The sequence below is a fragment of the Porites lutea genome, chromosome 2, assembly GCF_958299795.1.
Source record: "Porites lutea chromosome 2, jaPorLute2.1, whole genome shotgun sequence".
In the NCBI taxonomy this organism is placed as follows: Eukaryota; Metazoa; Cnidaria; class Anthozoa; order Scleractinia; family Poritidae; genus Porites; species Porites lutea.
Genome location: NC_133202.1, coordinates 25,589,492 through 25,601,436, shown reverse-complemented (window position 1 = coordinate 25,601,436; position 11,945 = coordinate 25,589,492). Strand labels below are relative to the sequence as shown.

Below are 11,945 nucleotides of genomic sequence, written 5' to 3'. Positions count from 1 at the left end.
AAATTTAAAATATATTTATAAATATTAATTTCTCCCCAATTTTCTTCATAGGATTTATTTTTTAATTCTTTAATTCTATCTTGAATATAACTGGTTAAACCAGGAACACCAACTGTTTGGTAAGACATGATAGTCTTATAATTACATAAAAATTATAGGACTAAGAAATTATATTAGAGTAGTTAGGAAAAGGTGATTCTCCAACGAATATACTATCTCTTTGAATGAAGCGAATTTCCAGCAAGAAATTTGAGGCGAGACGAAATTTCCGAAGGAAATGGAGGTGAGACGAAATTTTCGCTGGAAATGAGTGAAACGAGAAGAGATAGTATATTCGTTGGAAATCACCTTTTCCTAACTACTACAATTGAAAAACCTTTATCGGCCATCACGGTGTCACCATTGTCAAATTCTAACTTCAGGAAACCACTTCGTTCAACAATTTCGCGATCGGAAATGCTTCCACTATATAGCTGACTGATAAAAGTTATAGCTCCACTGGGAACAATTCCAACTAAGCCTTTTAGAGTTACATGGTTCTTATAGGAGCTGAACAATTTGGAATTCATCAGAAGGCTGGAAGGCATTTGGCATCTAATTTCTGTACAATCGATTATTACACGGGTGCAAGAGTATTTCTCTTTAAAGCTTTCAGGCATTGTAGCTCTTATAACCTCCCTATTAGGCCATATAGATACTTGACCAAATTTAAAATACATGTAATTTATCCAAGAAAGGAATGTTCTGCTTACTGTCGACTGCGAAATACCAAACAAGTGAGCTAGATGTTTTTCTGCAAATCCCCTTCTCAGTCTGCAAAGAACAAGGAAGAACTCCTCTCTGGGTTCTAAACTTCTTCGTCTACCTATGCTGGTACATCCCTCTGGTTCCTCGTTTCCACTATCGTAAAACTCCTTTTGGACAGTTCTTTCTTTTGATGAACAGTACCTAATGTTTTCCCCTTTCGATCCAGTATTTAAAAATTCAAACACAGCATTAATTGTTGCTAAATTAGGAAATCCCGCATAAAAGGCAATGTCCTCGTCGGTAGTAAAATTGCGTAGCTGAAAAAGGCGGGAATCTTTAAGGCTCCTCTGGCGTTTTAATACCTCTATTTCAGCCTTTAACTTCGCATTTTCAAGTTCAAAACCTCGAATTCCTTCAAGTTTTTTAACTTCTTCTGTTTGATCTTCACACGAACTTAAGCTGTTTTCCACATCATGATAACTAAAAGCTGCTGATGAAGTATAGGTTTCAGAAGTTGCTTCAGCTGCATCTGCAGTTGTTTGACTTTGAGATGATTGCAACTCCTTGTTTGAACACTCTGTTGTAGACGAAAGATTGCGACATTTAGGAGGTGCTCGCTTTTTCGGAGAACCTTTGGACCACGAAAATCGAGATGGAATTACCCCTGCCTTTACATAAACACGCTGACCTCCAAGAGCTTTAACCAAGTCCTCGGGCTTAAAATGACGAGAACAGATCTTCGTGTTTTGGTTGACTCTAAACGCTTTTCCTTCGTCTCGACGAATGGCATGGAGCCAAAGTTTTTTGAGGATAACGTCGTCTGGAAACTTCAAGTAAGAAATTTACTCCCCGTTTTCGGTTCTGTATTTCTTTTTGGTACAGTTTGGAACACAACAATTTTGCGACATTTTCAAAAACTGGCGCCCTTCACATCAGCATCAGGCGGCCATTCTTATTTACCAGGCCCAACTAGCCTCGTTTTCAAGTTGATCGCTCCCAGTCTCTTTTCGTTCTGCATAGGGTGTATTATTCAGCATCTTGAAAGTAGTTTACTTTGACAGCTGAAGCTGACAGAGTTTTGTGTCAACTTGTGATGTTTTTAACTGTCTTTTTCCTCTGGAGGTACAAAATGAAATACAGCTGCTATCAAGAGTCTTCTGTTATTCATGGCTGGTTTGTTTACTGGGTTTTGGTTGAGAAATGCGTCGCTTGTCAAAATTCGGTAATTCGATTTCGGAGGGCATAGTTTTCGTTTTTCACCTTGCTTTTATGCGTAAGAGGGTTTAAAAGTCTCAAGCAACTGTGGCCTCCCTTGCTAGCTTCCAGGAACTGAATCTCGAATGGTACGTAAGCCTAAGTAATTATTGTATTTGATGTTTGTGTTTCATGAAGTCTTGCACAGTTCACGCTGACAGTTTATGCGGCAAGTTTATGCACGTTTGCAGGATTTGAGTCAATGATCTGACCTAGTATCAGGTTTGATATAAGCTTACAGAACTTTAAAAAGCCTTCAGATATATTTGCTCACCACAAATAGAAAGAAAACGTTCCGAAGAATATTTAGTTATAAATTTGGCTGTAGAAAGAAAACTTTGAGCGATTTTCTTGCTTCGAGGAGTTCACCTTCAAAAACAGTAAACACCGCGCCGGGAAACCGGCTAAAACATAAACTTAAGCTTTACGCTTAAAGACTCAGGATTTTTAGAGACACTTTAATACTTGTCTTCGTGAATGAAAATTGTTGTCTCTGTAAATGTTTCACGGAATTATATCTCTTTTTTTGATTGTTAGTAGTCTCTCTTGCAATTTTAATCGCTTGTCCGTGCCGTTTGTTTTCATCGTTCATGACCATCGCTTGCAGGAGTACTCAAAAATGTCGCGCGTATCAAACGCTTTATAAGATTACACATCGTTATAACTGAAACCATTAAATAACAAAACAAATAATAATAAATTCGCTATTATGTTGAAGCGTAACTCTGTTAAAGTTCATTCAAACATTCGACCACACTGACAGCTCGCACTATAGAAACGAGAACCAGCTCGCCGTATGGGTGATTTTGGAAATTTTCTGAAATTTTTGAACGGTTTGCTCGTCCTGAATATTGACTGAGTGCAATTTGTCTTGAAAAATTGTGAAATACCGCATTCTGTCCGAGCTCTGTACGATAAATAGTACTGTTTCACCTCAAATGTGGTGTATAAAAATTATAAAAGGTTGGTTTAAACACCCCCAGATTTGTTGGCAAGAATTTGTAAAGTAAACCTGTCGAACGCAAAAAAATTTGGCGTGATTTGTTTTCCTAGAATTTGTTTTCGAGGCCTAATCTACTGTGATCTTGAATGTGATCGAAGATGTTTGCTATTTTTTGGGTGTACATATAAGGTTATCAATTCGATGTAAGATGTTTCACTCTAAAATAACTTAGCCTTTCCCTCAAAAGTCACATGAATGTGCCCTTAAGTTAAATGATTTGTCGATTAAAAGTTTATTGTTTGATTTAAATTATAAATTTATTAAAATTGGAGCTTCGCTTTTAGCCCTGGCTAAATCTATATATTATGTATAAGGAGACTATATGTCGGCTTGAAATGAGCTACTTACCGACTTGGCTTGACATGAAATACTGCACCGACATTTCAGACCATTGCAGAACCGTAAATGGTTAACCGCCAAATGATTAACTTATGGCAAACAATTACAAGAGGTGGCTATGTGAAGAAAGCTTGAAAACCCCCCTCCTCGCGACCCATTTTGATATATATTGAATTTAGAAGCAAGCCTTCACTTATTACTGTCATTTGCATGAACCCTCACTCGCCCAACAAATTTTAATTTGTTGCGACAAAATATTGTTTTCTCATACTCAGAGAGGATACCAGTTTCTTTTTCTTGATTATTTCATTATTTTTCGTTTTTTTTTTTGTTATTTTACGTTATCATTAATTTTTACAAAAATTACTTTATTATTATTATTTTATTATATATTTTTTTTCATGAAAATTATTTTTATTTTTTCATGTTCCGGAATGTTCCGGCATGTTCCGGAATGTCCCATGTTCCGGGTTTTATCGACGCTCGAAATACTCACCAAAAAGCTATGTCGTAAATTTCCGTACGCAAATTAGTTCTAGCCAATCAGAGGAGCGAACGATGGTTTTCACACGTGAAAAAAACGATACGTCCAATCAGAATCGCGAACGATGTTTTTTCACGTGTGAGAAAAATAATACGTTCAATCAGAAGTCACAGAGGTGTGCGAGTTTCGCGCCAAAATTCCCGCCTTTTATTGCAGCTTGCAGCGTCGCTTCGCACACATACAACGAGAAAAGTTTTACTCAAAGAGTTTTTCTCGCTAAAAAAGTGAAAAACATTTCGGAAATGGAGTGGAATAGTTTCGTTTGTTTCACTGTCGATAAAGAAAACGGTAGAGAGCCTGCGAAACAACAGCAGAAAGGGACAAACAGAACGAGACGTAAGCTTTTGTTGTGCTTTTTGTCGGAGCTACTTTGCCATTCATTTAAGCTTAAGCTTATATTGAAAGCGGCCATTTTTCTTAAATTCACTCATTTTCAATTGTGCATTGAGAACAAACAGTTAAGATTACTTATTGTTCTTGGATTACCTCATATCCTCACCGTCATTTATGTTTTTAACAAATGTTTTTACTAAAAAGCTGATACTTCGTTTTCGTTGTCATTTTGCGGTAAGTATGTAGCGGCAAACTTTAGCATTTTTGAAAGATTTAAAGTAAAAAGGCCGCCAAAATGATGAATGTCTCAGTATGTATTTAATAAACACAATACCACATGGAAAGTGCTTTGTAAGGTATTTACGCACTCGTTTTTGTATCAGAAATCTTACTCGTTCGCTGCGCTCACTCGTTCGATTTCTGATACGTCAACAACTCGGGCATCAATACCGTACGCCTGCACTTTCCATGAAGTATTCTCTATGTGTTCTGTGATCAAGTTTGGACAAATTACTGCGTAAGAACGCTTATTCTGTTCGAAATTCTATCATATCTCTAACTGGAACTCACTGTTTATCCGTAACGTAAATTTTCTGGCTTGTCTCAGCTGATTCAGCTCAGCTGCAATGAAAATCAAGCCTCTCTGGACTTTAACCGTAGTATGCTACAGACATCCCAGGGAAAGAATATTATCTTATTCAAATGATGTGTCGTTGTTAGGTTGATGTTTACAGCTTTGGTGCTCTTCTTTGTGAAATGTGTATCCGGCAACTTCCAGATCCTCGAAAGCGTGAAGAACAAGTGTGCTTGTAACAAATGGCTCGTTTCGTGGCCTGGTACGGCGATGCCTGCAGAGAGAGCCTGGGGCGAGACCATCCATGCAGGAAATAATCGATGAACTAAAGGAATAAATGCAACTACTTAACTGTAAAATCAACGGCATGCAATGGGATTGATTATTCGCAATTTGTAAGAACTCTCTGCCAAAAAATAATAGGAAAAAAAGCAACAGTTTTCCCTGAACTTTTTTTGCTGAATGTTTGGACATGAATTAGGTTTCAATAATTCCGGTTGTAATAGCCTGATAACGGGGACTATATTCGCGAGCGCTTACATAGCTCTTAGTCTGTTGTAGTGAAGAATGCAATTAGGAACTTGACGATTTGTATTGAGAAATGAATTTTTACGGAAGTCAGGTATTGCTAGTAAAGAGCTAGTGCTAAAAAACACGGTATTACGTTGAGGTAATTATATATAGTAGAGAATACAATTTATATTAGATATTTGTAGCAGACAAATGTTAGCAGTTAAATTTCCAATTTACATAGTATTACGAAGCAATGAGGTATTTGTTTTAAAGTATACATGTACAATAAACTTATAGTAAGCACATTCAGTGAAAAATTAATTTGTAAGTAGGTGACGCAAGATCGTCTGGGTGAGCGTAGTCTATAAATTGGACTGTGGTTGTTTATAGTGACTGACGTTTTGACTACCGGTGCTTTAGTCATCGTCCGAGTCAATGAGAGTAATACGTTCACCCGGATGAACATTCTCCATCCACTTATGAGATGACATCAATCACCAATCAATTTTTATGATAATTAGGTATTTTTAGTAGAGAATTTTTATTGTTATCAATTTTGTGTCTTTGTGCTTCACAGACAAATAACGTTAACGTTAACGTTCTTGTTAGTTACACGTGTATTTTCTAGAACGCAGTTTTTATGCATAGAAGTCGATTTTTTTGTAACAAAAGAATAAATTACACAGAGTGACCAGTAGCGAGGAATTGGTGAGGAAAAAAATACATTTAACATTTTTGATAGCTAGGTATATGTAGTGAAGAGTAAAATTTTCATAAGTGGTTAGGTATTTGTTGTTAAGGGAGTAATCGAGTAGTTGTCGGTAGTGAAGAATACAACTTAAATGTAAAAACTGTACAATTTCATCGTAAAAAAGTTACCTATTTGTCGTCTTTGTGAAGGAATTGTTTTTTTATGGCATTAAATAGGCCGCTTGATAACTTTAGTTTGAAGATTTCATATATATCTCTTTCAAGTCGAGTGAAATTTGACTGGCGCAGCTGGGACGAATGGCCGATCGTTGAGAGTTTTTGTGAAAAGTAAATTAATATCTATCTTGTAAAAATTTAAAATCACATTTCTGTTAATGAAGTTTGTGTACTTCAAAATGTTTTCGGACGTTTTAAGAAACAGACTCCAGGTGTTGTACATGTGAGAGCCGGCCTGATGTGATTCGGTTTTTAACTGTCTGCCTCTCACAACATGATTGTGATATGTGGTGAAAAGTTTGAACTTGTTTAAGCTGCTTCACAACATTTTCATGTTCACCATTTTTTGTTTTCATTGGTGAAAATGAAGTTGAGGCTGCTCGACAAAACAAATTCTAGACCCAGGTGCTCTGCTGCACATAACTACCAGGTCCGGATTCCTCGAAGGATGGTTAAGTTTGACCTAGGATTAGACTAATTTCTTGTGTACGAGCATGCAACTGGAGCTTACAACATACTGATAAGTCTTTACTCCGAGATACAGCAATACTTAGGAAGGTAAAATACAAAAACGTGCCACTGAAAATTGTAATCCTGGATTAGCACTAATCGGCCTTTCAAGAGCAGACCCATGGAGACAAGCGTAGGCATGCAGGGGACTCTGGGATCGAGAATGGATACAACATGCGTATGCGCAGTGTAACAAATTCCCTTTGGTTATTTAACTTTGGTTATAACTTTGGTTATGATAAATATATTATGTAAACAACAAAGAAATACCAGGTGAGCTTTCGCGCGATAACAAGAAACCCTCACATGAGAGATTACCGTTGCTTTGGCTACAGAATAAATCGCGCCTTTTATACCGGAATTCTTAAATTGAAAAGGCTTGATATTTTTTTTGGTGTTTATATCAGGAGATGATATTAAATAGAACATCACACGGCCGCTTAGACTCACAGATAACGAAATTACTTACCGCTAAGCGGCCGTATAATATCGTCCATTTAAGGTGGCTCGACTGGATTTTTTTAGGGGGATACCTCCCAAGTTTGAGCATTAACTATGTCGGCATGAGTAAAGACATGGAAAAAAGGTTTTATTGCAATCGGAGTCGCCATGGCAACGTAATGACGCCATTACGTTTTTCATTTATCTTTGTGTTTCTCTGTACCAGGAGTTTTTTGAAGAAATCGCTTAAGGGAGTATGTACCTGCCATAATTGCCTCCATTATGGCAAAGTTTGAAGAAATTCTATGAGAGCGTTTTCGAAATATTTTGAAATGCAGTTTTAAGAATCATAAAAACAGTGAAGTAGCATGCTAGCCGCACAATTCGCCAATATTTTAAGAAAATGATAAGCTTTGGGAACGCGGCTTCATCTCACAGTGGTTTAATTCCATTGAAAACTGCATTAAAAAAGAGGGGAATTGCTCTGGGCGATTGCGAGTAAGAAGGATTTTATTAACCTGCATTCAGCCGCTTTTGATACAATTTTTGGAGGTAATTAGGTCCATGCCTAAAAATTTCGCATTTTTCCAAAAACCGCTTGATAAATTTTTTTATAAATTCGACAATCTCGAGACCAATCGTCAAGAAATATTCCCTGCAAGTTTTAAGAACATTGAAAACAGGGAAGGCTTTTACTAGTAAATAGGGCCTCAAATATAGCCAATTTTCCCCCCAGATTTTGTGCTTACAAGCGAGCGTCCTCATTAATCACTTATTTTTATATAATACAGTTGTGGTAACCTTTTTTCCATATCTTTACTCATGCCGACATAGTTAATGCTCAAACTTGGGAGGTATCAACCCCAAAAAATCCAGTCGAGCCACCTTAAATGACCTGGATTTGGGCCAGTGACGGTACGTTTAGTCGGTGGACAAAGTGTGTAAGGATATCCTGTACATTCAGCAGTTACATTTCAATTTTTTTTTTCAACTTGGACATCCCTGTCATCGATCATAAGCCATTCATGTGGTGTGGAAAATACCTGATTCCCTGGAAACTCTGAAAACACCCGGAAAGCATTGTTTGTCCAATCACCTAAGACTTGGCGTCCTACTTATGTAGTTCAGTAATGTTCTTACCAGAATTTTTCCCTCATTTTAAAAATGGGGAAAGTTTTTAAGTGAGTTTTCTTTTATCGTCATATACCTTACGGCAAATAAAGCAGTCTTTAAATTTATTGCGTTTCGCATTCAGGGGAAGCCAAAATAAACAAGTCAGGGTTTTTTTTAATTTCTCCTTCTGCACTTGATTTTAAAAATTGCAGTATACCTTTTAAGCAGCTAATGCATTTTTCGACGTGAATTGCTTGCTTTTTGTTGCTCTTTGCAATTAACGCTTAATTACAGATATTACAAATTATGTTAGCACAATTTGTGGCATTCCCTGGTCTCATGGAATAAGAATTGAAAAAGAAGAAATATCAAAGGTTGCCCTGATATGATACAAGAGATATGATATGATATATGTTAGGATATGATATGATAAGCTCACTACTTTGCTTTATAAAAAGAGAGGGTGGACTATCGTCTTGTTCTTGCAACCTGATATATTTCGTCTTTCTGAGGAAAATCCCCTTTCCAATCTTTCGTTTTCTGTTCCTGTTTCGCTTCCTCTTCCGGTTCTCAATGACTGGTTTTAGGACGCTCAAGCTTCACGGTAATAAAATGGAGTTTTTACAAACTACGATTTGTGAAGTATCAGGAAACGTATCGTGGACAGGTAAAGATGACTTAGAACCTGGATCAGTGGAACTTCATCATTTGTATCCGTGGAAGAACGAATTCAAGTTTCGCGTCAGCAAAGTAGGATATATTGAAGTAAGTAGTAAGCTTACAACCTCATTTATTTACTATGCTGACCAATTAAATTATGAACCATCAGTGCTCAAAAGTAAATTGGGCTCGGAGCGAGTTTATAACCGCTTAGATAAACTTCGGTAAATGTCTTATTTTGAAAATGCACTTCATAGCGGCTTACGTGACGACAAAAAAGTTCAGAGACGATTTTACATAAAGTCCATAAACTAAAATTTTCCTAACTCTTGAAAAAGTTTTACGCTGAGATCGGTAAACTTGCCTAAAGTTATCATGATTAATTATATTAATAATAACAACGAACTGTAATGATCGTCATGTTAGGAGCGCAAAAAAGGGGTTTTCATAAATTCGTTTTAATCGCCTACACCGATTACCTACACAGGTTTCTACGCAGGACATCTTTGTTTAATCGGTTTCAGAGGTTTACATTGATGACATTAGCAGTGGCAATAGAGAATAGCATTTTCAATTCTACCGGAAAATAAATGTCCTCTAGTCTGTACACAATCTAATAACTACCCTGATCGAGTTGTAACAAGTTTTTTAACACCCTCGGTATCAAACAAAATTTGCAAGCACAAACAGATGCTGACAAAATGAATCAGTCAATCAATACACTCAGTTTAGGGACGGACCATTAGAAAACTTCATGGTAGAGAGGGGGGGGGGGCAAAGTACAAAAAAAAATCGTGCACTGAGGGAAAATTAAATGAAACAAAACTCATGCACGTTAACTTAACCTAAGAAATATTCAAGCGCTGGTCTGAAAATAATCATACCGTAAATCCACTATTAAACTCCCCCCCCCCGGGCAAACTTATTTCAAATACATTTTTGGGGGGCTTAATAGAGACGAGGGGGTTTACATGAGATGGTACCAGTCCACCGGAAGAACTAGAATGCAAAGTGGAAAACACAAGTACAAGAAGTTGGAGGTTATGCAGCCGAGGATCACTGAGTACAAATCAGAACTTCTAACGCGTGAACAAATAATCCCGGATCCTCCAAATGAAGTTTTACAGAACAATGACAAGGGCGAAGGTAGAGGAGACGAGCTTAAAAGAATGGCGGTATTACTAATCTCCTTTTCCTGAAAAGGAGGCGTATTTGGGAAGGGGGGGAGGGGGGGAGGGCTTGATAGAAGATTTACGGTAGTAGGAAAATATTTACAAAAAAAAGTGAAAATAAGTCCCACTTGTGCCGTCATCATTTGCAGGGGACAAGACCATTGAAGAACCTTTCAAGCAAGAAGGGAACCCTGGGAACGAGGTTCTTTTTCAAGCATATCCCCATGATTACAGTTTAATCAAAAAGGCCAAAGAAAAACTAGATAAAACAATGTTCTTTGATTAGAAAAGTTCGAAGAAAAATCTTGTTCCATTAACCACACCTGTACCATCATAATCTGCCGGTCCTCGGGGTTCCCGAAGACATTTCCCGTCATTTCATCTATTTCTTCAAACATTTAAAATCAATACAAAATAATGCGCTAAAATATTAATGCCATAAAATTAGCTCATTCTCTCATGATAAAATAGATCTAAGAGAGTTAAAAACGTCAAAACCTCGTCGTTTAGAGCCCCTTTTAGCTCTCTGAAATGTAGTTAAAGTCATTTTTTACAGAAGCCTAGAGATGGGCTCCTGTTTTCGCACATTTTCATATCCTCGTATTGTATATCATTTTAATTGTAAAAGGCTTCTTTAAAATATGAGTTTACATCGGTACGAACCTGTGTAACTTATCCTTGTTTTGTGCCTTCATTTTATTTTCCTAGGCTATATCTCGATTGTCTCTGTTTTCTTTGTGGGCGTAACCTGGTGTAGGCCCTGTCACAGGTTCCCTTTCTGCCTCGTACCAAACGTCTCTCTCTCGACGAAAATTTGTGCGCAAAGAAAGGCGGGAAAGAAAAAACGGACCTCCGTTTTTCTCCTTCCCGTGGTCCCTTGCGCTTTGTCATCAGTCACTCTCGTGTGGCGCTCGCCTCTGTGCAAGGGTTCTTTAGACTATGGATCAGCAACTCTTAGTAAAATTAGGATTATCTGAATCTCATAGTCTACTGGCTATGGGTTCTGGTGGAAAAAATAAAACTGGTCTTAATCTGTTTCAGTTTGACATTACGGCTCAGAGTTCAATGAATGTTACCAATACGTCAGTTACTATAAGCAGATTACAATACATGCATCCCTTCGCTGGAACCTACCCTGTGTATCCATCCATCTAAAAGATGCTAATCCAGATGATATTCACTTCTTTATTGATGAGCTGCCTGCTTCTATCAAAGGTGAGACTGGATGATAAAACTTAGCAAATTTCATCTTTTATTTGTTTCTGCAAGCATTAGCAAATGGAAATATAGAATTAAATATACATGTAAGGTTAAAAATTAAGTAACTAATAAATTTACAAAGAATGTAAAAGCACAAAATTAGAACACTTAAATTAAATCACATGGTAAATAGGAAGGAGAGGCGAGGGGTATGTCTAGGTAAACTAGTTGTGCCCCTTAAACTTACGTATACTGACAAACAACTTGTAGTCTTCAATAGAAAAGTAAACTTAGCAAATTCTGAAGAGAAGGGAATAGACCGCAAATAATTGCTGATGCGTGTAAAGTTATCTACGGAGTAAAAGCAGTAACTTTTCATCAGTAGGATGCCTAAAATGTGTGCAATTCCACAATTGGTTTCGGCTCCATTAAATCCTTTACCAACTGTAGAACATTTCTCTGAGGAGCTATCCATAATGTTAGCACAGTATACTGACTCTACATATTAGAAACGGATCCAAATTTTGGTTCAAACTAGAGACGAATATACTGAATATAGTATCGTTATGTCATTCGGTGTTTAAAGGTATCACTGGCAAAAATTGTTTTCCACTT

The 11,945-nt window shown here is 37.1% G+C and overlaps 1 pseudogene; it reads right to left on the bottom strand.

Moving 5' to 3' along the window:
* Positions 1-344: 344 nt before the first annotated feature.
* Positions 345-11,945, bottom strand: part of LOC140925908 (uncharacterized) — a 17,214-nt pseudogene continuing 5,613 nt past the window's right edge.